Source organism: Musca domestica, unplaced genomic scaffold (genome assembly GCF_030504385.1).
Source record: "Musca domestica strain aabys unplaced genomic scaffold, Musca_domestica.polishedcontigs.V.1.1 176, whole genome shotgun sequence".
In the NCBI taxonomy this organism is placed as follows: domain Eukaryota; kingdom Metazoa; phylum Arthropoda; class Insecta; order Diptera; family Muscidae; genus Musca; species Musca domestica.
Genome location: NW_026712234.1, coordinates 387,965 through 410,361, shown reverse-complemented (window position 1 = coordinate 410,361; position 22,397 = coordinate 387,965). Strand labels below are relative to the sequence as shown.

General features: G+C 34.7%; 1 long non-coding RNA gene across 1 annotated transcript in view; it reads right to left on the bottom strand.

The window, feature by feature from the left end:
- Positions 1–20,750: 20,750 nt before the first annotated feature.
- Positions 20,751–22,397, bottom strand: part of LOC131801806 (uncharacterized) — an 87,301-nt gene continuing 85,654 nt past the window's right edge. Inside the window, exon 3 of the long non-coding RNA XR_009341925.1 lies at positions 20,751–21,662. This is a non-coding gene — a long non-coding RNA (uncharacterized LOC131801806). The remainder of the gene's footprint in view (positions 21,663–22,397) is intronic.

The following is a 22,397-nucleotide window of genomic DNA, read 5'->3' as shown; positions in this document are numbered from 1 at the left end:
GATTATATTTAGCTGTAAAATTTCAAAAGCGAAATCTTCCAAAATGGATTTGGACATAGAGGGGCATCTAACATATTGTAGTGTTGTAGAGTATCACATGGTCGGCCCCGCGCGACTATAGCCTTTGCTTACTTGTTTTTGATAAGACCTACAATATTGAATTGTACATTTTGTAATATTTTCTCACTAAAACACTATGTTTTGGGGATATTACATTCAGGTCGCAATTATCGACCGATATTTACGTAATTTTGCATTGGGGTAAAGTTAAGATCAGAACAGAAGCCTATTGTTCTCGATGATGTTCACAAAATATTTAGGGTTTATAATGGGTTTTTTGCAGAACTCTGTAACATAATTTGTAAATAAAAATAAAATGTTCAATATGCATGGAAATGTGAATGTGAATACCGACATTTTTTAAGAGATCGTAGGTTTTTGGAAAATATTGATTCCAGGTCTAAGATGATTATTCGAAAAGAAGAGCATTTGGGTTCAACATTAGATTTCATTACGTAGTAGATATGGAAATCTTTATTCTAGACAAAATTGTTTCAGATCCTCAGAAACTTTACCTCAAATGGTCGGCCCCTCCTGACTGTAGCCTTTGTTTACTTGTTTATAATCTTAGTTGAATTACTTCATCCTTTATACATTCTATCTATCAACATATATTTGTCTTGATACACCCTAATAACTACTTAAATGAAATGGCTTTCGGAACCTCATATTTTATGGGAAAGTAGTTGCGGAAAATTTTTTATTTTATGTTTTTAACAGTTTGTACAAACTTTTATCAAACTATGACAATACACGTCAAAATACTTTTTTGTTTTATATTTTTGCGCTAAGGGTATAAAAATAATTGCAACTTAAAACGCACAACAAATAAAATCTCTTTGTGTGTGCGTGGTTGGGTGAGTGTTTTACAAATAGAGACATGGACCTGGTGATTTATGGATTTGTCAGCAAAAATATTTTTTTCAGTTGTTTTAAGGAAAGTCGAATGTTTTTTTGTATCATCTCTCATGGAATGGGAGCTAGGAGTATGTGGTTAAGTTTTATTTCCTGTAACAGCCCTAAACTGACATTAAAATTCTGCTGAAGAAGGAAATGCTGGAAAAATTATAATGTGGTCAAGGTAAACCCCATTAAGATGATAAAAAGGTTTAAGAAAAAATATAAAAATGATTAAAGGAAAGCACATAAAATGTTATCTCTTAGCTATAATTGGAAAAATAGTTTTTTATAAATAACACCGGTTTATAAATATAATCAATGTTTTCTTGCAAAAAAAAAAAGTTAAACAGTATCAGTCGGTTTTGCCGAAATATGTATACCCTCAGAAAATGTTCGATTATTAAAATATATTTTGACTTCTGTTATGATTATTCAAATTGTTGACCCTCTATAGAGTAGGTTCCGAAGCAATGGACCAGAATTGACCATTTCGTATCGAACCTAAATAAAAACCAGTAAGGACAGCTCAAATGTCGGGCGGGGCCTACTATATGATACCCTGCACCACTATGCATATTTAGTAGAGCTCTCGTAAAAAAAGGTTTATATTGGACATTTCTGGGTTCTATGAGTGCATATTCCGAAAGTTGGAGATTTAAACACCAAATCGGATGATATTTGTTAGCGATTTTCACCAAAATTTAAGTATTTACTTCTTGAATGAATTCGCTTTGAAGTGCAACTTTTCACTCACTTTGGGCTGAAATTAGCAATTGGGGGAACAAGAAACTGAAAATCGGACGGAGATATATAGGGAAACTATATCCAAATCTGATTCGATCTTAATAAAATTTGAATCATATATTGCTAGGCTGAATCTAATATCTGGTACAAAATATCATTTTATAGGGTGTATATTACGAATGCAAGGGACTTAAACACCAAAATCGGATGAAACATATGTATGGGGGCTATAGTTTAAATTGAAAGTAGTTATTTCTCTACTACATTCGGACGGATGTGCCATAATTCCCACCATTGGGACAGATATTAGCCATTTTGTGCACAAGAAACCTAAAATCGAAAGAAGATATATATGGGAGCTATATCCAAATCTTAACCGATCTTAATAAAATTTGATCTATGAATTGCTAGGCTATATCTGATATCTGGTGCTAAATATCAGTCTTGTGGAGTGTATATAACGAATGTAAGGGACTTTAACACCAAAATCGGATGAAACATATATATGGGAGCTATAGCTATATCTGAACCGATTTCTACCAAATTCGAAGCACATGCTTGTAGGCTAAAATCGGTCGGATGTAGCAAAATTCACAAAATTTGGACTAATATTAGCCATTTGGTGAACAAGAAACCTAAAATCGGAGGAAGATATATATGGGAGCTATATCTAAATGTGGACCGATTTTCACCAATTTCAATAGGGTTGAATCTATGCTGACCACCAAAAGGAACTATGGGTCTATCTTGTTCGCTTCTCCATGTTACAAACAAATGCACAAAGACATAATATCCTTAATATTATGTGGTGTAGGGTACAATGATATAAATAATGCGACGTCCCAGGTTTCTACTACATTAGTTACCTACTTCACTTTATATGAGCTATGTGATGATTTTTCGAAATTATTAAAATGTGCCTGAGGTACCAGCCAGATCTTGTGTTAGTAGAAAAAATGGGATGTGTGAAACATGGAGAGAACCGGATGCTTATTTTGGATTTTATGATCGTTTTGGTTATTCCGACCCTTTGTGGGGGAGGCACGGAAAGGAATGGTCCGATCTCTACCATTTTTATAAAGAATATTGTATTGATGGAAATATTAATATGTAATAATTCTGATTGGAATTTGATGTTAATTTCGTGTCTTTAAGCTTCATGGATATTCAAAATTTTGACCCTTTGTGCGGAAGGTACCAGAAGAATTGGTACATATATATATATATATATATATATATATATATATATATATATATATATATATATATATATATCATATTTCGCACCAGAACTTGGGTTGATATAAAAAATGTGATGTGTGTAATTTGAAAACAATCGATCCACTCCATCAATGAAATATAATTATTCATTGATGGAGTGGATCGATAATGTCCTTTTTCTCATCTGACTTCGCCATGATGCACATATTAGGATTTGCAAAGTTGGAGCAAAATCGTGTCAACTTTATCGAGTTATATGTATTTTTCAGAACTCGATCTAAGTCTGACAATAATATTACGATGTACCAAGTCTGGACCAAATCTAATACTCCCTTCGAGAGTTATCGTACCCACCAGCCAGACAGACGAACAGACGGACGGACATTGGTAGATCGACTCCAAATGTCATAAAACGGATTTGATCTAAAGAGTCCTAGGCTCTAAAATCGTTATTCCGATGAGGCACGTTTTGGCCGTATCAAATGATATATACCCTCTCTAGCCATATGGCTGAGGTATAACATTGAATTGAAAATGTTGAGAGTTTATATAGATTGACAGCATTATTGTGGCTTATTAATTCTAGACGATTACACAAAATATATTCAAACCGAGCCACTATCCAACACTGATACACATTATGGTGGTACCTTCCGATTAACAAACATTTTCAAGTTTTGGAATTAACTACCGTTTTCACTTGTTTACATCTGAAATCTCCCTTAATCTCCCTCTAACCTCCCTCTCTTAACAAACACCAGACAACTTGCACATGACATCATTTTGTGGCTCACACCGTAAAGTGAGTAAACAACGAGACGTCGAAATACGCCATCATATCATCTAGCCACAAAACGACTGAGCTGACATTTGTAACCGAAACTGCAACATCTCACTGAGAGTTAACTGTTAGCGGGCGGTTTTCAGCCGTAATGAGTAACAACGTTGCCTTACGTTTGCGTTGTTGTGATACTGCGGTCACACAACATGTCACAACAATTGAGGTTTACCCTTCAACCGCATTTAACTGTTATCGTTAAAGCATTGTAAGGAAATTTCTTTCGTATGATTAATGGTATTTAATTGGAAAAAAAGCAAATTAATTCATGAAAGCTCAGTAATTACAATTTAAACTAAACTTTTCAATTAACTATACCCTGCATCACTAAGTGCTGAAGGTACTATTACACTGATTTGGCCAACATGTTTGTAAGACCTTGAAATATTATTCCTAGACTCAACATGCGATTTATCGATCTTCTTATGTAAAGTAGATCATACCAACTATGAACCAAATAATATTGCTGTATATTGCATGATATAACTTCGATCAGGATTATATTAAAAAATAGATATACCGGACCAAGTTTCACCAAATGCTAAAATTCAGTTGAATATGAAAAAATTTATCCAATTTGGGCTGATATTACAAATATGGTGGATGATAACCGAACAATTGAATGAAGATGTATATCGAAGCTACGTAAAAATCTGAGCCGATAAAATTTGGCAGATGCATATTCGAGTAGTATCTGTTGTCCGGTATCAGTTCATATTACGCATACCAGGAACTTTAACACCAAATCTGTTTAAACAACTATATGGGAGCTACATTTATATATTTGAAGCACTTACTTTTCGGATGAACTCGGTCGGAAGTGCCAAAATTCAGTCCATTTGGGTTAATGTTTGCCATTTGGTACACAAAGAGCCTGAAATCAGATAAAGACATATATGATAGCTATATCGAAATCTGAAACCATTTTCACAAAATTTCAAACATATATTTCTGAGCTGTACCTGATATCTTATATCAAATATTATTTTTTTGGAGTTCAAATTACACATTTGAGGGACCTAAAACCCCAAATCGGATGAAACATATATATGGAAGCTATAGCTATATCTGAACCGATTTTCACCAAATCTGAAGTACTTGTTTCTCGAATGAATTTTGTCGGAAATACCACTATGTGCACAATAAACTTGAAATCGGATTAAGATATGTATGGGAGCTATATCCTAATTTGATCCGATCACAATACAAATTAGCAGGGTTATGTGGTTCCAAATATCACTCTTGTGCAGTGCATATTGCGCATACTGGTAAGGATATTATGTCTTTATGCATTTGTTTGTAACATGGGGAAGAAAGCGAGATAGACCCACAGTTACTTTTAAGGATCTTCATAGTATCACTCCGTCCGTCTGTCCATGTATTTATGTAAACAAAATGCAGGTCGATTGAGATGATATTCTCCAAACAATATTTGGTTAGCCCACGGGCGAACCCTATTGAAATTAGTGAAAATCGGTTCAAATTTAGATAAGGCTCAAACGATTTCGGTGGCCAATATCAGTCCAAATGATCTGAATTTTGGCACATACAAACGAATTCAGTCTAAAGAATGTATTCCAAATTAGGTGAAAATCGATTCTGATATAGCTATACAGGTTGACATAAAAAACTTCAACAAAGTCAAACGCCATAATTTTTACATTTTTTTAATTTTATTGAATGAAAGCAAAAAATGTCGGAAATAGCGTCAAATTTTATAATAAAATTAGATTTGTTCGGCCTTCAAAAGGCAAATGAAACCGTCACACGCTGCCCGAATATTGCTCTGCGGTTTTTTGGCCCATTCCCGGGGAAGCGCTTGCTTGAGGAGATCGTCAATTTGGTATTTTTTTAGTATCAACCTTCAAAATACTCCAGACACAATAGTCCAACGGATTGGTATCCGGAGATTTTGGTGGCCATTGTGCGCTGGAAATGAAGCGAGGAACCTCATTTTGTAACCATTCTTGGGTGGCGCATGCTGAGTGCGATGGTGCTGAGTCCTGTTAGAATGTCCAATGTCAACGGCCAAAATATTTGCGTGCCCAAGGCCTTAATACACCCTCCAGAATATTTTCGCGATAATATTCGGCATTTATTCTGATGCCACGGTCGATTAATACGGGCGGAGAGTGACCATCGGCTGTTATGGCGACCCACACCATTACCATGGCCGGCGCTTGACTTCTGGTGGCCAACCGACGGTGCACATTTTCAGCTGATCTCTTTGGAAAGAAATTTCATTTTGTTTGTTAACAAACTGCTGGACAACGAATGTTTTCTCATCGGAGAAAGCCAAATTCGGCAGTTCACCACTTTCGGCCAAGCGAAGCAACTCTTAAGCTCTTTTGAGTCTATTTTCTTTCTGTTGCGGTGTAAGTTCTTACACTTTTTGGCATATCAATGGCTTTACCCCGAGCTCATTTTTCAATATTTGCCGAATGGTATATTTCGATAAATGTTTCGGCCACTGTGACGCGAGTTTCAATCAAGTCGCTTCTTTACTTTTCGAACCATTTCTACTACTGTTGCTGTTTTCTTGCGCACACTTCCTTGACGTCGGGCTACGCTACCAGTATCACGGTAACGAGCGATGTTACGAGACACAAAATATTTATTCACATTTAAATGCTGGAGTGCTGTAACGATAGCCACTTGCGGTTTTCCAGCCAAATCTAAAGAAATCACACTATCATGCTTGGAATTCCATCACGAATAACTTTTTTCTGGAAAATTCTCACCAAAATGCTTTTGTATGCTTGGAAGCAATATAATAAGCAGTCACTGAATAATTTTAACAGTTGTCGGACAAGTGGCTTAGAAATGACAGCAGCCTTAAGATGGTTGCAGTTTTTTCATCTCACCCTGTGTTTTCCAAAACCCTTTTATTACAAATTTCCAAAAAACCAGTTTAATTACATGTCAATGCACCGAGACTGACCCCGCGCAAAATTTCAAGATTCCAGTGTCAGCCGTTTTTTTGGGCATTGAATCCCGATCTATCAGTCAGTTATTTCACTACTCTTTTATATATAGATTCAAATATTCGATGTATTCTGAGGCCTACTGTGGAATTTTTAAACAAAAAAATTAATATAAACTTTTGATGCCATCCCGTAGAAAGGAATTTTGAGCCAGTTTTGGAAAAAATGACTAAAAGAGCCCTTTTGGAAACTAACTTAGGCTAAAAGATTTTGACCAAAATAACACTAATGTTAAAGCCGAAGACACTGTATGCCTAAAATGCATGGATTCCAAGGCATTTTAATTTAAAATTTAAACAAGTAAAAAGCTGTAAGTTCGTCCGGGACGAACTTTCGATACCCTACACCATTTGGGACGTATTTGGCAATTCTCAAAAACAATTAAATACGTTAAAAATTCTGTTAAAATCTTAAAAATACCGGCTATATACAACGACATGAACCTGCGTAGGTAACATTTGTCATAAGCCATTACAATATTCAAATGCGAAACTTAAAAAAATCGGTTTTAATGTCGATAAAATCAAAATACCGAATATCGGGAGGAACCGTTATGTGGGGGCTATACGAAGACCTGGACCTCCACAGACAATTTTCTGTCTTAAGCTGAAGTATCCATTCCGAACTTAAAATATCAAATTTGAAACAATGTTGGTGAAAAATGTCCTTAAAAACATTAAAATACAGAATATCGGGAGGTACCGTTATATGAGGGCTTTACGAAGAGGTGGACGTTCACAGACTATTTTCTCTCTTAGGCTGTAGTATTCATTACGTACTTCAAATACCAAATTTGAAACTATTCTGGTGAATAGTGTCGCTAAAATCATCAAAATACCGAATATCGAGAGGTATCGTTATATGGGGGCTAACGTGGACCTACATGGACCAAAACGTGGACCTACATGGCCCATTTTCAATACCAAAAGACCTGCAGACATAACATACATTTGTGCAAAATTTTATCAATCTACTTCAATTTGTTCAGAAGCTAGAGTGATTTCCACAGAGGGACGGACATCGGTTAATCGACATAGAATTTTATGCTGATCAAGAATATATACACTTTGTGGGGTCTAAAATGTGAATTTCGAGGTGTTATAAACGGAATGACAAACTTAATATACCCTCCATACTATGGTGGAGGGTATAAAAAGTGTGAAAGTGAGGGGAAGTTGTCCCCTTTATTTTGAATACTTTGCCATGTAAACCTTCAAAACGCCTATGCAAGTGTCATCGTCTTTTAGATCAACTTTCATAATCATCAGGGTGTTTCCTGTAAGTATTTTTGTCAAACAGTCTTATCAATTCAAATCTCGCAGTCTCTTTCAATGACTTTAAATTTCGTTGGTCCCGAATCTCCTATAAAACGTCCACAATTAATCATTGAGGTCATAACGTCAGCCTTTACTACGCCACCACACTCACCTACATACTATCTATTCTATTCATTGTTGTTGTTGCGGTTGTTCTTGTAATTGTAGTTAATTAAAAACTGACACGAGTTAATTGCAAAATTTTGAATGTGACAGATGTTGCGTCTCGCTATCATCAGATCCTTGAACATTTCCTTGTGCTCTTCTCGTACACTTTCGCTAATTGAGTCATCTCAAGAGCTATCCTTTATTTTTCTCGCCTCTTTCGAGTAGTTTTTAACGGTACTTCTGACTTGGATGAGCAACCACAAGAACTGCACCAAAATTATGATAATTAAGCTGCAGTGTAAGTTGTAGTTTCTGTTTTTTTTTTTTTGCTGCTGCTGCCGCTCTCGAAAGTCTTCTCCGACCAGTGTTGCATTAAATTAATTAAGCAGAAAAAAAATTAAGCATTTCGCTCGTTCTCTTAAAATAATTGCATAGCAATGAATGAATGGGCGAACGAACGAACGAATGAACGAACTTTAAGTATGTTGATGAAAATTACTTACGTCCAGTCAAGTGTGTTTGCAAGTAAATTGCATAAATTATGTGTGTGTGTGCGTGTGATTGAATGTAATGAAATGAATTGACAGTTAATAATGTAATGGAGTTCGAAAAAAAGAACTTTGTATGCCTCACGAATAACTGTGTTACGATATGAAATTTGTAACAATGCTTCCTTCAGTACATATATGCTACAAAATGTTATCCTTGGGATCCGACAAAAAAATGTGAGAATTTTGAGGTGTCTAGGTACACGAAAGTACAAGTGAATAATAAGCCACTATACGGTTCTGTATAGGTTATGTTAGTTACAAAGCTTATAACTCAAAAATGGCTGGCCTGATTTTGACTATTCACACCATTTTAGAATGGTCTTGACAAGAAAGGATAAAATCCAAAAATTCGGTTTTACCAATAGATGTATACCCTCAGGCAATATTTGATTATTTAAATATATTTTTATACCCTGCACCTTGGAAATGAGGGTATATAAACGTTGTCATTCCGTTTGTAACATCCCTAAATATTCGTCGTAGACCCCATAATGTATGTATATTCATAATCAGCATAAAATTCTAAGACGATTTAACGATGTCCGTCTGTCTGTCTGTTGAAATCACTGCACAGCTCACATTATTTGACGTAGAGCGTCAAAATTTAGCAGAATAATTTGTATTGTTTCTAGGATGGTTGGTATTGAAAATGACATATATCGGTCCACGTTTTGGTATAGTCCCCTATATAACGGTACCTCCCGATATTCGGTATTTTGATGATTTTTGCCACATTTTTTATGGATTTGTCTAAAAATTGGTATTTGTTGGTCAGAAGGGTTCTAGCTCCGGTGGCGAAACATTGCATGTATAAGTCCACGTTTTGGTATGGCCCCATATAACGGTGCCTCCCGATATTCAGTATTTTGATGATTTTTGCAGTATTTTTCATAGATTTGTCTAAAAACTGGAATTTGTTCGTCATAGTGGATTCTAGCTCCGGTGGTGAAACATTGTATCTATAAGTCCACGTTTTGGTATAGCCCCTATATGACGGTACCTCCCGATATTTGGTATTTTGATGATTTTTGCCTCATTTTTTTAGGGATTTGTCTAAAAATTGGTATTTGTTGGTCATAATGGGTTTTTGCTCCGATGGTGAAACATGAGTCCAGTTTTTGACATAGCCCCCATATAGCGGTACCCCCCGATATTCGGTATTTTAATGATTTTTGCCACATTTTTTACGGACTTGTCTGAGAATTGGTATATGTAGGTCATAATGGGTCCTAGTTCGTGTGGCAAAACATTGTATGTATAGGTCCTCGCTTTGGTATAGCCCCCATATAACGGTACATCCCGATATTCGTTATTTTGATGATTTTTGCCACATTTTATCATCGATTTGTCTAAAAATTTGTATTTGTTGGTCATAATGGGTTTTAGCTCCAGTGGCGAAACTTTACATATATAGGTCCACGTTTTTGGTGATGATTGATGGTTTTTACCACATTTTTGGTAATTGTAGGTCATAATGGGTCCTATTCGGTATTTTGATGGTTTTTGTCACATTTTATCACGGATTCATAATGAGTTCTAGCTCCATTAGCGAAATATTGTATGTATAAGTCCACGCTTTTGTATAGCCCTTTATAGCGGTACCTCCCGATATTCGGTATTTTGATGATTTTTGCCACATTTTCCCACGAATATGTCTAAAAATTGGTGTTTGTGGGTCATAATTGGTTCGGCCCGGCCGAACTTAACATTTTTTACTTGTTACTTTTGTTGTGATTATTAAAATTTTTGACCCTCTATGGAGATATATTTTAGAAAATGTTAAATTGTAGATATAGTCGACCGAAGTACATGGTTGTCCATATTCGACGGACCCATCTGGCAACGCCATAACTTTTGACAGAGATGTCACATCGCTTAATGACATACCGCGTTTGAAGCATCAGTCCAAGCAGATTTTTACCATGAACCAATATACGCCATGCGAGCGCTCTGAAATTTACATTCAACAGAAGAAGTCAATTGTGAAAACTCAACGTGCTTTTAAACAATTTAAAAAAATGTGAGAAGTGCGCCTTCTAAGAACACCATTAAGCGTTCATACGAAAAATTTTCGACTGGTAAGGCGCTTTCTAATCCGAAGAGGCCATATAAAAGTAAACCAAGGTGATCGACCGAGAATATCGCTGCCGTACTAGCCAGTATTGAGAGGTCCCCAAGAACATCCCAAAAACGCCGTTCTCAGCAGTTGGGCATGGCACGGTCCCCTTTACAAAGGATTATTCGCATTGATTTGTATTTGTTCCCGTACATAATTCAATTGACGCAAAGAATGTTGCCTGCGGACAAGCCTCGTCGATTGGAATAGGCCCAAAGAGTCATGGGTCCGTCGAATATAGGCAACCCTGTATTCCATTTTCATACTTTATCGATAAAAATATTGGTAGGCTCAATTTTACAAGAAAATCGAACATTTATATCCAGTTTTATGCAAAATCATAAATTCCATATTCATTTCAGGTTTCTTGTTGAGAGACATATTTAGATATAGCAAGTTGTAACTTGTTTCGCAAGTTATGACAGATAAAATAATTGAAAATTGTGACCCTTTGTGGGTAAGGTATCAGAAAAGGTTGGCAGATATATATTATCTTCACAACAGATCTTAGCAAAAGGTTTGTTTGTGTAAAATTTTAAGAGAGAGAGAGAGAGCTTATTCGCTTTCTATGAGCGTTTTGTATTTCAAAATCTTGAACCCTATGTGGGGAGATACCGGAAGAAATGGTATGATATCTACCATTTTTATAATAGATCTTGCGTTGATAGAAATATTGAGATGTATCAAGTCTGATTGGAATTGAATGTTAAGTTCGCATTTTATGTGCTTCGGGGAAATTCAAAATTTTGGCCCTTTGAGGGTGAGGTATCGGACGAAATGGACTTATATATATGCTATATTCACAGGAGATCTTGTGTTAGCAGAAATAATGAGATGAGTGAAATATGAAGAGAACCGGATGCTTAAAATCGTTTTCAAATGGTTTACCTCTTGTGGCGCAGGTGCCAAAAGGAATGACCCGATATTGCCCATCTTCAAAACTCGATCTAAGTTTGATAATAAGTGTGAAAAAAATTGGAATCTGACAGATAGACATACGGACGGACGGACGGACAGATGTCCTGAATCGGATTTTGCTCAAAGAGACCTAGGGTCTAAAACTATGAGGCACGTTTTGGACATATTAAATAACCGTCTGTAGCCATAAGGCTGAGGGCGTAAGAAATCCGTAGGGTCTAAAACCATGAGGCACGTTTTGGACAGATTAAATAACCGTCTGTAGCCATAAGGCTGAGGGCGTAAGAAATCCGTTGAAAAATGCTGATAAACTCACAACAAATATAAAGCAACTAAGTTCGGCAGAGCCTCCACCATTTCGAGGGAGCTTTAAAATTTTAAAATAAAAGGCCGAAAAATACTGCTTGAATGAATACCGTTATACCGTATACCGTTTTTTCAAAGGCTGTAGTACCCATTACAAGTTTTGAATTCGAAATTTTGAATATAATAATGAAAACGATGAATATCGAGAGATGCCTTTATATGGGGGCTCTACGAAGACGTGGACTTGCATATAGCATTTCCTGTCCTGGGCCATAGTAATCATTAAATTAAAGTTGTGTACTTCACAAAAAACAAAAACAAATTAATTTTATTTTTAAAAATTAAAAACAAATATTTTTTGCAAATGTTCTCCATTGGTGACGAGAAAAAACAATATTCCTAAGTATTTTCTTTTTGGATTAAATCCTCCATCATGAGATGACATAGGCGCCCATTTGTATGAATTTATTGATCCTGTTAAAATATTTTGGCATGTGTGACTCTAATTTGTTATTTTAAATCCCATTAAGCACTTACCGCAAAATATTTTCCAAGTTTTTTTTCATGGTCCCCATATAGTAGCAAAGTCCGATTTTATACCCCACAATATATACAGGGTTGTCCATATTCGACGGACCCATCTGGCAACACCATAACTTTTGACAGAGATGTCACATCGCTTAATGACATACCGCGTTTGAAGCGTCAGTCCAAGCAGATTTTTACCATGAACCAATACACGCCACGCGAGCGCTCTGAAATAGTTGGAATTTACATTCAACAGAAGAAGTCAATTGTGAAAACTCAACGTGCTTTTAAAACATTAAAGAATGTGAGAAGTGCGCCTTCTAAGAACACCATTAAGCGTTTATACGAATAATTTTCGACTGGTAAGGCTTTTTCTAATCCGAAGAGTACATATAAAGGTCGACCAAGGCGATCGGCCGAGAATATAGCTGCCGTACGAGCCAGTGTTGAGAGGTCCCCAAGAACATCCAAAAAACGCCGTTCTCAGCAGTTGGGCATGATTCGGTCCACTTTACAACGGATTATTCGCATTGATTTGTATTTGTTCCCGTACAAAATTCAATTGACGCAAAGAATGTTGCCTGCGGACAAGCCTCGTCGATTGGAATGGGCCCAAAGAGTCATGGGTCCGTCGAATATGGGCAATCCTGTATGTATCCTTGTTAAAATGTTATTCACATATGTGTTTGGTCTGCAAGACGTTTAGTATAGAAAATGGGCTATGTAGGTTCACGTTTAGTTGTAGCCCCCATAAGATTGTATTTTGATGCTTTTGGCGACATTTTTTACCGGAGTTGTTTAAAATTTCGTTATTAAAGTTTGTTATAGGTACTAGAGTCTATGCAAATTTGATATGCAGGTCTTCATATAGCCCCAAATAACGGTACCCCCTATATACGGTATTTTGACGATTCTAGCTCCATTATTCAGCGGTTTTTTTATGTTCCTAATTAGTACTACTGCCTGTGACAGAAAATTGCCTATGCAGGTCCAGGTCTTTTTATTGCCTCCATATAACGGTACCTCCCTCCTTTTTTGGAATTCAGGTGTTTCTTGCGACATTATTCACCGGAAGTGTTTCAAGTTTCGTATTTGAATATTGTAACGACCCATGATAAAAATTGCGGGTCCATGACTTCGTATAGACCCCTATATAACGGCTATATTCGATATTTTTTAAATTTTAACAGAATTTTTTAAGGATTTTATATTTTGAAAATTTCAATCTATGCAATTTATTTATATATTTCCAAGGTAGGACCACAACAAGAGTCTAAAATTAGGATATCGACGATCTCAAGCTAGTATCAGATATAAAACAAAAAAGCAAACAATGGAAACGTTTTTCCGTTCACAATCTTTTGCCCATGAAGTCATGAAATACTTATATTGTCCAAATCAAAAATCAGTCAAACTGTGTATGTTCCAATAAGTTATTTTCACCATACTTTATATAAACAAGACCATCATGTGTGGGTATAGACTCACAATGTGATACTGATGATATCACTTATATGGAATTAAAATTTATTTATTTATAATTTTTTTTTTTAATTCAGAAATTTATATCTTATCCAATCGGAAATTTGGTCCATGTTGATCATTTGCTGCTGCCTACATATTTTAAATAACAACAGTAAAAATATCCACCTACGATAACCATTTACATACATACACATATTTAAAATAATGGCATTGTAGATTACTCTTAGGGATTGTGCACCCTCACTGAATATGCAGCATTTACCCTATTGCAAGTTTGAACCCCCATTTCTAATACAACACCCCTAACAAGTTTGACAAATTTCACGGTTGGACGAAATTCCATGCCACTGAGGAATTTACCTATTTTTCTGAGTCATTGAATGTTGATATTTCGCACAGATTTTCGATGTAAATAGTTTATGTTGGTCGCTAGCTCTTAATTTGAAATTGAGAGTTTAGACATGTGATATCAAAATAGAAACCGTTAGATTTACATTAGTTTTTTTAAATTATTTGAAAAAATCCTTAGAAACCTTAGGTATAATAAAGTTTTTGTAATGGGTTATGTCAGAGCAACGGTATCCCACCAAAATTCGAAATCTCTTCTGAAAAATCAACTTTTGTTAGGATGCCCATCAGAAGCTTTGTCCTATCGGCCAAAGTATTTATTTTACTTTCATTTAATATTTTAATTGTATTTATCCAATTAAAAAAGAAACCTTATAATTAAAATAATGCCATCACTTGTTGCTTTAAAGAGTCTATAAATTTAAATTCTGTACATCATAAAATGAATCAAACCCAAAGGCTCGCAACATTTCGGGTTTTGTACCAATGCTCTTCGATACACATGTTTCTGACCCAAATTTTCTCGAGAATAAAATTGAAGTTGTATTGAGTTTGCGCTGTGAAAGTATAAGAGAATCTTAAATTCTTAACTACATGGATATATTCTCTTCTACTTAGTTTGTGAAAGCACCCAAAAGAAGTAGAACGCCAAAACTATTTTCAGTAGCTGCATGGACAAAGAACAAAAAAGATGTATCTTAGAGGTTTTTTCCCACCAAGGTTGCAATTGTAAAATAATTGGCACGTATTTAGTTCAATAACAAATGAAGAAGCTACCTTTGGGTGCACCAACTTGTATTGATGTTTAAGCCAAACAAGATGGATAATAATGCCATTATTTCAGTGGTAATGAACCAAAAAGAAAAAATACAAAGTTCAATTAAATTATAGCCCAGGCTACTTAAACTTTTGCCTCGCATTTTTCAATATTTTTTTATAAATATGAAATGATTTTTCAAGCAACTTAATAATTTTGTCGGTATTTAATATGAACTTTTAATTTTGAAAGAAATATTTTTCTTACAATACACTATAGGCAGTTTCCCAAGAGTTTTCATTTCTAAGGGTAAAGTGACTCAAATAATAAAGATATGAATATTTGTTGTTTATTTACTTCTTATGTATATGTGCATGCATGTAGAGCGTGACTTCTTTAACACCGAAGTCGCACGAATCGTGCCGTTTATAAAAAAGAATAGAGAGAGTTTGAAGATCTACAATTTTATGATGGATTATCGAGGACAATTTAGAAGACCAAAATTTTAGACTTTAAGACAAAGTAAATAAGAAACCAGTACGGAAAGTTCAAAAGTCGGGCGGGGCCGAGTATGTGATACCCACACCACTATGCATGTTTAGTAGAGCTTCCACAACAAAAGACTACATTGGGAATTTACCTGAATATTAGAACACGTATCATGGCTTAAGGACAGTTATATTTTGGTTTCAGGGGAAACTAATATATGGGAGGAGTATCCAATTGTGAATCGAATTTCACCAATCGGATGAAACATATATATGGGAGCTATAGCTATATGTGAACCGATTTTCACCAAATTTGATACATTTGCATCTAGGCTTATTTGGGTCGGATGTACCAAAAAATATCCTATTTAGACGAATATAACAATAAAATTGAAATCGGGCGAAGATATATATGGTAGCTTTGTAATATAGCTTCCATATATATCTAAACCGATCTCGATGAAATTTGACAGATGTTTTCCTGACCAGTATAAGATATCTGGTACCAAATATTATTATTGAGAAGTGCATCTTACGAATGTGAGGGGCTTAAAGACCAAACCCAATGAAATATATATGCGAGGTATAGCTGTATCTGAACCGATTTTCACCAAATTTGATTTATTTACTTCTGTACTGAATTCGGTCGCAAATGTCAAAATTCATTCAAAGTGGGCTGATATTAACCATTTGGTGCACAATAAACATGAAATCGATTAAAGATATTTATGGATTATTATCTGAACTGATTTCGATATAATTTGGCAAAGGTATTTCTGAGCTTTATTAGATATCTGGCATCGAATACCATTGTTGTAGAGTGCATATAACGAAATTGGGGGATTTAAACATCAAATAGTTGAAATTTACAACTATTTCAGAGCGCTCGCGTGGCGTGTATTGGTTCATGGTAAAAATTTGCTTGGACTGACGCTTCAAACGCGGTATGTCATTAAGCGATGTGACATCTCTGTCAATAGTTATGACGTTGCCAGATGGGTCCGTCGAATATGGACAACCCTATACCTGTACCTCCATATATTCTGTATTATGATGATTTTTGCGACATTATTCACTGGGATTATTTCAAATTTCATATTTGCATTTCATTATAGGTACGGTTTTTTGTTTAGCCCCCACAAAACGGTGCCTGCCTATATTTGGTATTTTGACCTTTTTGCGATATTATTCACTGGAGTTTTGTTCTTCGTTTAGACTCCAGTATAATGGTAACAATCTATATTCTAAATTTTATAATTTAAACAGCATTTTTTTTTTAATTTCCAAATTTCTTTCATATGGTGGAGGGTTTCGTACAGTTTCGTAATGATTAAAAAATAATTTATTAAAAAATTGTAAAAATTGGTCAACATTTAAGCATAAGCCCTTCTAGAGCTCCCATAGAAAATCACACCCGATTCTACTTCTTAGGAGGGTTTTTATAATATATTTTCAATGGATTTCCTGAAATTTAACATTTCTGTTTCGGATATACGAAAAAATTGAAGTGCCAAAATTTTTCATTATATAACAATTAATCTAAAAATCATATTCAATTTGTAGTATTCAGGTTTTTATACCCTACAACACTATAAGTTTGATTTTGGAGCTAATTATGTAATACCTCGAAATATTCATCCGGCACATAGGAATGTGTATATGGATCTTCCTATCTTGTCAAGATAAGTCAATTTACCTATCTATGTCCGTCCGTCCGTCCGCCTGTCGCAATATTGGCCCGATCCTCACGAAATTGAAAATGGAAGTGGGTTAGAATAGAAACCTTTTACAATATGATCGCAAAAGGGTTGAAATGGATCAAATTAGAAAAATTTCCTAAGTTTGTTGTTGCCTTACAGTCTACAATTATAAACCAATCGACATTTCGCATGGAGTTAGAGTTTAGAGCTGGGCAGAAGTCTACCAATTTGGACGGTCATCAGGCAATATTAAGCGGTTAAAATAAAACCAAGTTATGGTTTATGGTTTAAGTAAAAAAATACGAAATTTTCCAATAAACCGCGGATATTCTTTTTCCCGTCCCAATCACAAATACATTAAAAGGTCACTTCCGACTATTACAGCGATGCTGATAGCCAAGATATTGGATATATAGCAAATTAGGTAAAATATATATGTAAAAGAAATAGATCTTAGTTATTCTGCTTATAAGTCAAGAACCGCTTGACTGATTTTCACAATTCTCAACAATTCGGAATGGTCTCTTGCCAGAAAAGGATAAGATCTAAGAAAATTGCCTAAAATTATGTCAATAAAATAGTGAGGATTTTTTTAATTTTTATTGCATGCGATATTTTTCAATTTGCAACATTATGTGTTTGAGGATATTATATACAGGTCACAATTATCGTCCGATCCTCACGAAATTTTGAATGAAGGTAGGATTAGGGACAGATTTAAAGCCCATTGTTTTTGAAGATGTACATTTAGGGGTTCAAATGAACCAAATTTTTCTGATTTGCAGTCGCTCTACAGGTCACAACTAAAAACCAAACGACACCGAATTTTGCAAGAGTAGAGGGTTAAGGACAGGAACAAAGTCTAACATTTTGGATGACCATTGGATTATATTTAGCTATAAAATGCATCACAACTTTTGTGTGAAATTGTTTTGAATACCTATAAGCACGACAGAGAGCGTAAATATTGGGTAAATACCCCCGGTCAAAAAGCTAAGGGTTACATCTGGGAAGGGCTCTATGACATCATTTCAAATTCGAAGTCTACCAAAATGGATTTGGATATAAGTGGGCCTCAAACATATTGTAGTGTTATAGAGTATCACATGGTCGGCCCCACATGAATATAGCCTTTGCTTACTTGTTTATTTTTGTCATTGTTGGGAACCACTGTGCATACGAATATAGAAAACTTTTTTCTTTGAAAATGTCCTACGAAGCCATGATAGCTACCACTAGAAAAATTCCTGTTAAAAAAAAATTAAAAAAAAATCTGTACATATAAGTTTACTTTTGGGTCAAGGAAGGTTTACGCTTCGGGTTCTTAGTAGATAGACATAATTTTAGTTACATAACAGCGATTTTTGGCCTAACTTATAAGATGTTATTTACTTTAAATTTATTTACTTTAATTTCCTTTCCTATTTTTATCCTTCCATACACATTCGCATGTCCAGGTAATATATATCTAATATTAATTATTATTATCAATTCCGTAAACATTTGGATTTATCAACACTTGAACTCAACGCTGTAGGTTAACCCTCCTAACCCATATTACATTCACAATCCGAGTGGAGGTCTCCCAAACATAATTTATTTTTAGTATTTAAAGTGTTTGCCATCTTATTTGTTAACATAAAAGCACCAGTCTTCCCATGCCATCCTATGTCAACAACACCAACAACGAAAACCCCAACATTGTTGTTGTCTCCAACAAATAAAACAATTTAAATTGGACAGAGTGTTTTATTACAAGGATCACTCAGTTTTGTTTGCATATCTTTTATCGTGTATCCTTGCCACTGACACAACACAGTGGCAAACAAAGCCATCAGAAAACCCAGGGAAGAGCTGGCATTGAATCGTCTCCCTCTCTTTTTTCTCTCTATACAATAGATAGAGAATATTTGACAAGGACAACAAAGAAGAATATTTGAGTGGAGTAAAAATAAAAAAAAAGTGAAAACAGAAACGAAACAAGAAGGAAAATGTTGTTATTCAAATTTCCAAAACATGTTCATTGATTTCATGTCACACACACACACAAACACCATCGTCGTGACCTTGAGCAGTTATGTAGCATGTAGTAACAAACAAAAACAAAGTAACGAAAAAAGGAAAATGGTTTTGTATTGTGAATTTGTAATTAAAATTGTATGAGAAAATCTGTTACTGTTGAAAAGAGACATTTAAATTCATAGAATTACTACTAAGATGTATTGACTCTGAAAATTAAACTGTTGGTTCTGTTCCGAGAAAAATTCTCAATTCTCGAGGATTTGTTTTTTGTGCCCTTCGCCGTGATGGAAAGTGTATTAAGTGCAGTGTTGAAATCTTAAGAGTGCGACGTGTCTAGTATTCAAATTTAAATGGTGAAACATTGAGAATACAAATCCAACCAGTAACAAGCTAAAAACCAGTAAGTTCGGCCGGGCTGAATACCCTCCACTATTTGGAACGAATTTGGAAACTTTCAGCAAATAAAATCCTTAAAAAAATTTGTTAAAATTTTAAATATACCGGCTATACGAAGACGTGGACCTGCACAGACAATTTTCTGTCATAAGCTGTAGTATCCATTACTTACTTCAAATACCAAATTTTAAACAATTCAGGTTAATAATATCGATAAAATCATTAAAATACCGAACATCGGGAGGTACCGTTATATGGGGGCTATATGAAAACGTGGACCTACATGGTCCATTTACGACCATAGGAATTCGTACTTATGTGTACTAAATATGATAAAATTTGGATTTGGGTGAACCGATAGAGCTGGTATTCTTAAATTTGGAATTAAGATTTCTGTGGGATAACATGTTTATATGTTTTTTTTTTTTTTTTTTGGAAATTTAGAGTGTAGAATTGGAATGTGTAGCAAGTTTTGGAAATTCGTACTTATGTGTACTAAATTTGGTACAAATTGGATTTGGTTGAGCCGATAGAGCTGTATTCCTGAAATTTAGAATAAGGGTTACTGTTGGAGTATAGGATTGGATTAAGTAGGAAGTTTTGGAAATTCGTATTCATGTGTTCTAAATAGAAATTATTTGGGTACAAATTGGGATTATTTTTGGTAAGGTGGAAATGGAACCAAATTTAATATTGACTGTACGGATAGAGTTAGATGTCTGAAATTTGGTGGTGGGGTCCGAATTAATGTGTTGTGTTGAGATATTGAGATGGATTTGGTACGATGTAGGTACTAAATGGAATTTAAATTTTAATTATGGTCAATATTGGTGTGTAGGTCTGAGATATGAAGTAGTTTTGGATATGAATACTTACGTGAACGAAAAGTAACAAGTGGTACGAAAAATTGGTATTAGGTGCAGGAACAATAAAGTTACCAGAACTTTTTTATTTATTTATTTATTATTATTTTTTGGTTCTTCTGGCATATATATACGAAAAGTAGTAAATGATGCTAAATTTATAACAGTTTGGTTTAGGGAGTGGCGTTATGTGAAGGTACAGACCTGGAATACTAAAATTTAATATAAATTTCACTGTTTATGTCAGTGGTACGAAAAGTACTAAGTGGTACTAAATTTGGTTTTGGTTGAAGGGATAGAGATAAACTTCGGAAATTTAACATTTAGGTTACTGATGATATCTGTTATTAGGATTTGGCTGAGATTTGGAAATGTGTACTATAATTGTACTTATTGTATTAATAGTACTTAATTTGGTATTGGACGAAGGAATTTTATATTGAGATCTCTGTTGGTATCTGGAATTGAGATATGAAAATGGTTTTGGAAATGAATAATATAATTGTACGAAAAGTGCTAAATTTGATATTGAGGGAAGGGATATAGATACAATTCTGATATTTGATATTTAGATTACTGATGGTACCTGTGTTGGAGATTTGGTTTACGAAAAGTAATAAATTTGGTATCAGTGTGTACTATAATTGTGCGAAAAGTTCTAAAGAGTACTAAAGTTGGTACTGGGTGAAAGGATAGAGTTTCAGTCCTCAACATTGACATTAAGGTCTCTGTTCGTATCTGAAATTGAGATATGGAGATGGTTTTGGAAATATGTACTTTAATTGTACGAAACGTACCAAATGTTATTAAATTTAGCTTTTGTTGAAGATATAGAGATAAGATTCTGAAATTTGACATTTAGATTACTGATGGTATCTGTGTTTAAAGTTTGGCGGTGATTTGTAGATGTATACCATAATTTTACGAAAAGTACTAAATAGTACTTAATTTTGTATTGGACAAAGGAACATAGCTGAAATCCCCAGATTCGATATTGAGATCTCTGTTGGTATCTGAAATTGGGATATGGTTTTGAAAATGAGTAAAATAATTTTACGAAAACTACTAAATTGTACTAAATTCGTTACTGGGTGAATGGATAGAGCTGAAATCATCAAATGTGATATTGAGACTTGGGATAGGGCTGGATTCCTCTAAACTGATACTGAGGTTTCTGTTGGTGTCTGGAATTAAGATATGTAGGTATTTTTTTTTTGGAAAGCTGTATAATTGTACTAAAAGTATCAAATGTTACTAAATTTAGTATTGAGTGAAAGAATATAACTAAAAATCTGAAAATTGATATTGAGGTCATTGTTTGATTTTAGCGTTTACACATGGAGATGTTGAAATAGTTTTGGACAAAGAACTTGGATCTGGGTCCATCTACCTCCTCGGTACACTTCAAAATTAAAAATTTTGAAAATATTTTGGTGTGAAAGATAAACATATCCTACTATTTTGTTTCAAAGAAGATAGGCTTAATCCCATTATTGTTATTTTTATAAAAACAACATTTATTAATTAGTGGAGATGGATAGTAATGTTTGCCAGGGGGTAAGGCAGGGAATACCTAGGTTTCGGAAATAGCCGCAAATCCTCATCAGTTTTCTTTTTGTCTGGGATATTCTCCCAGAAGTTTTTCTAAAATAACAGCTATGACAAAAAAACCTAGTTTACATAATCGACGATATTGTAAGCTCAATAGAAGAGGAACCATAACTTTCTCCACTAATAAATAAATAAAT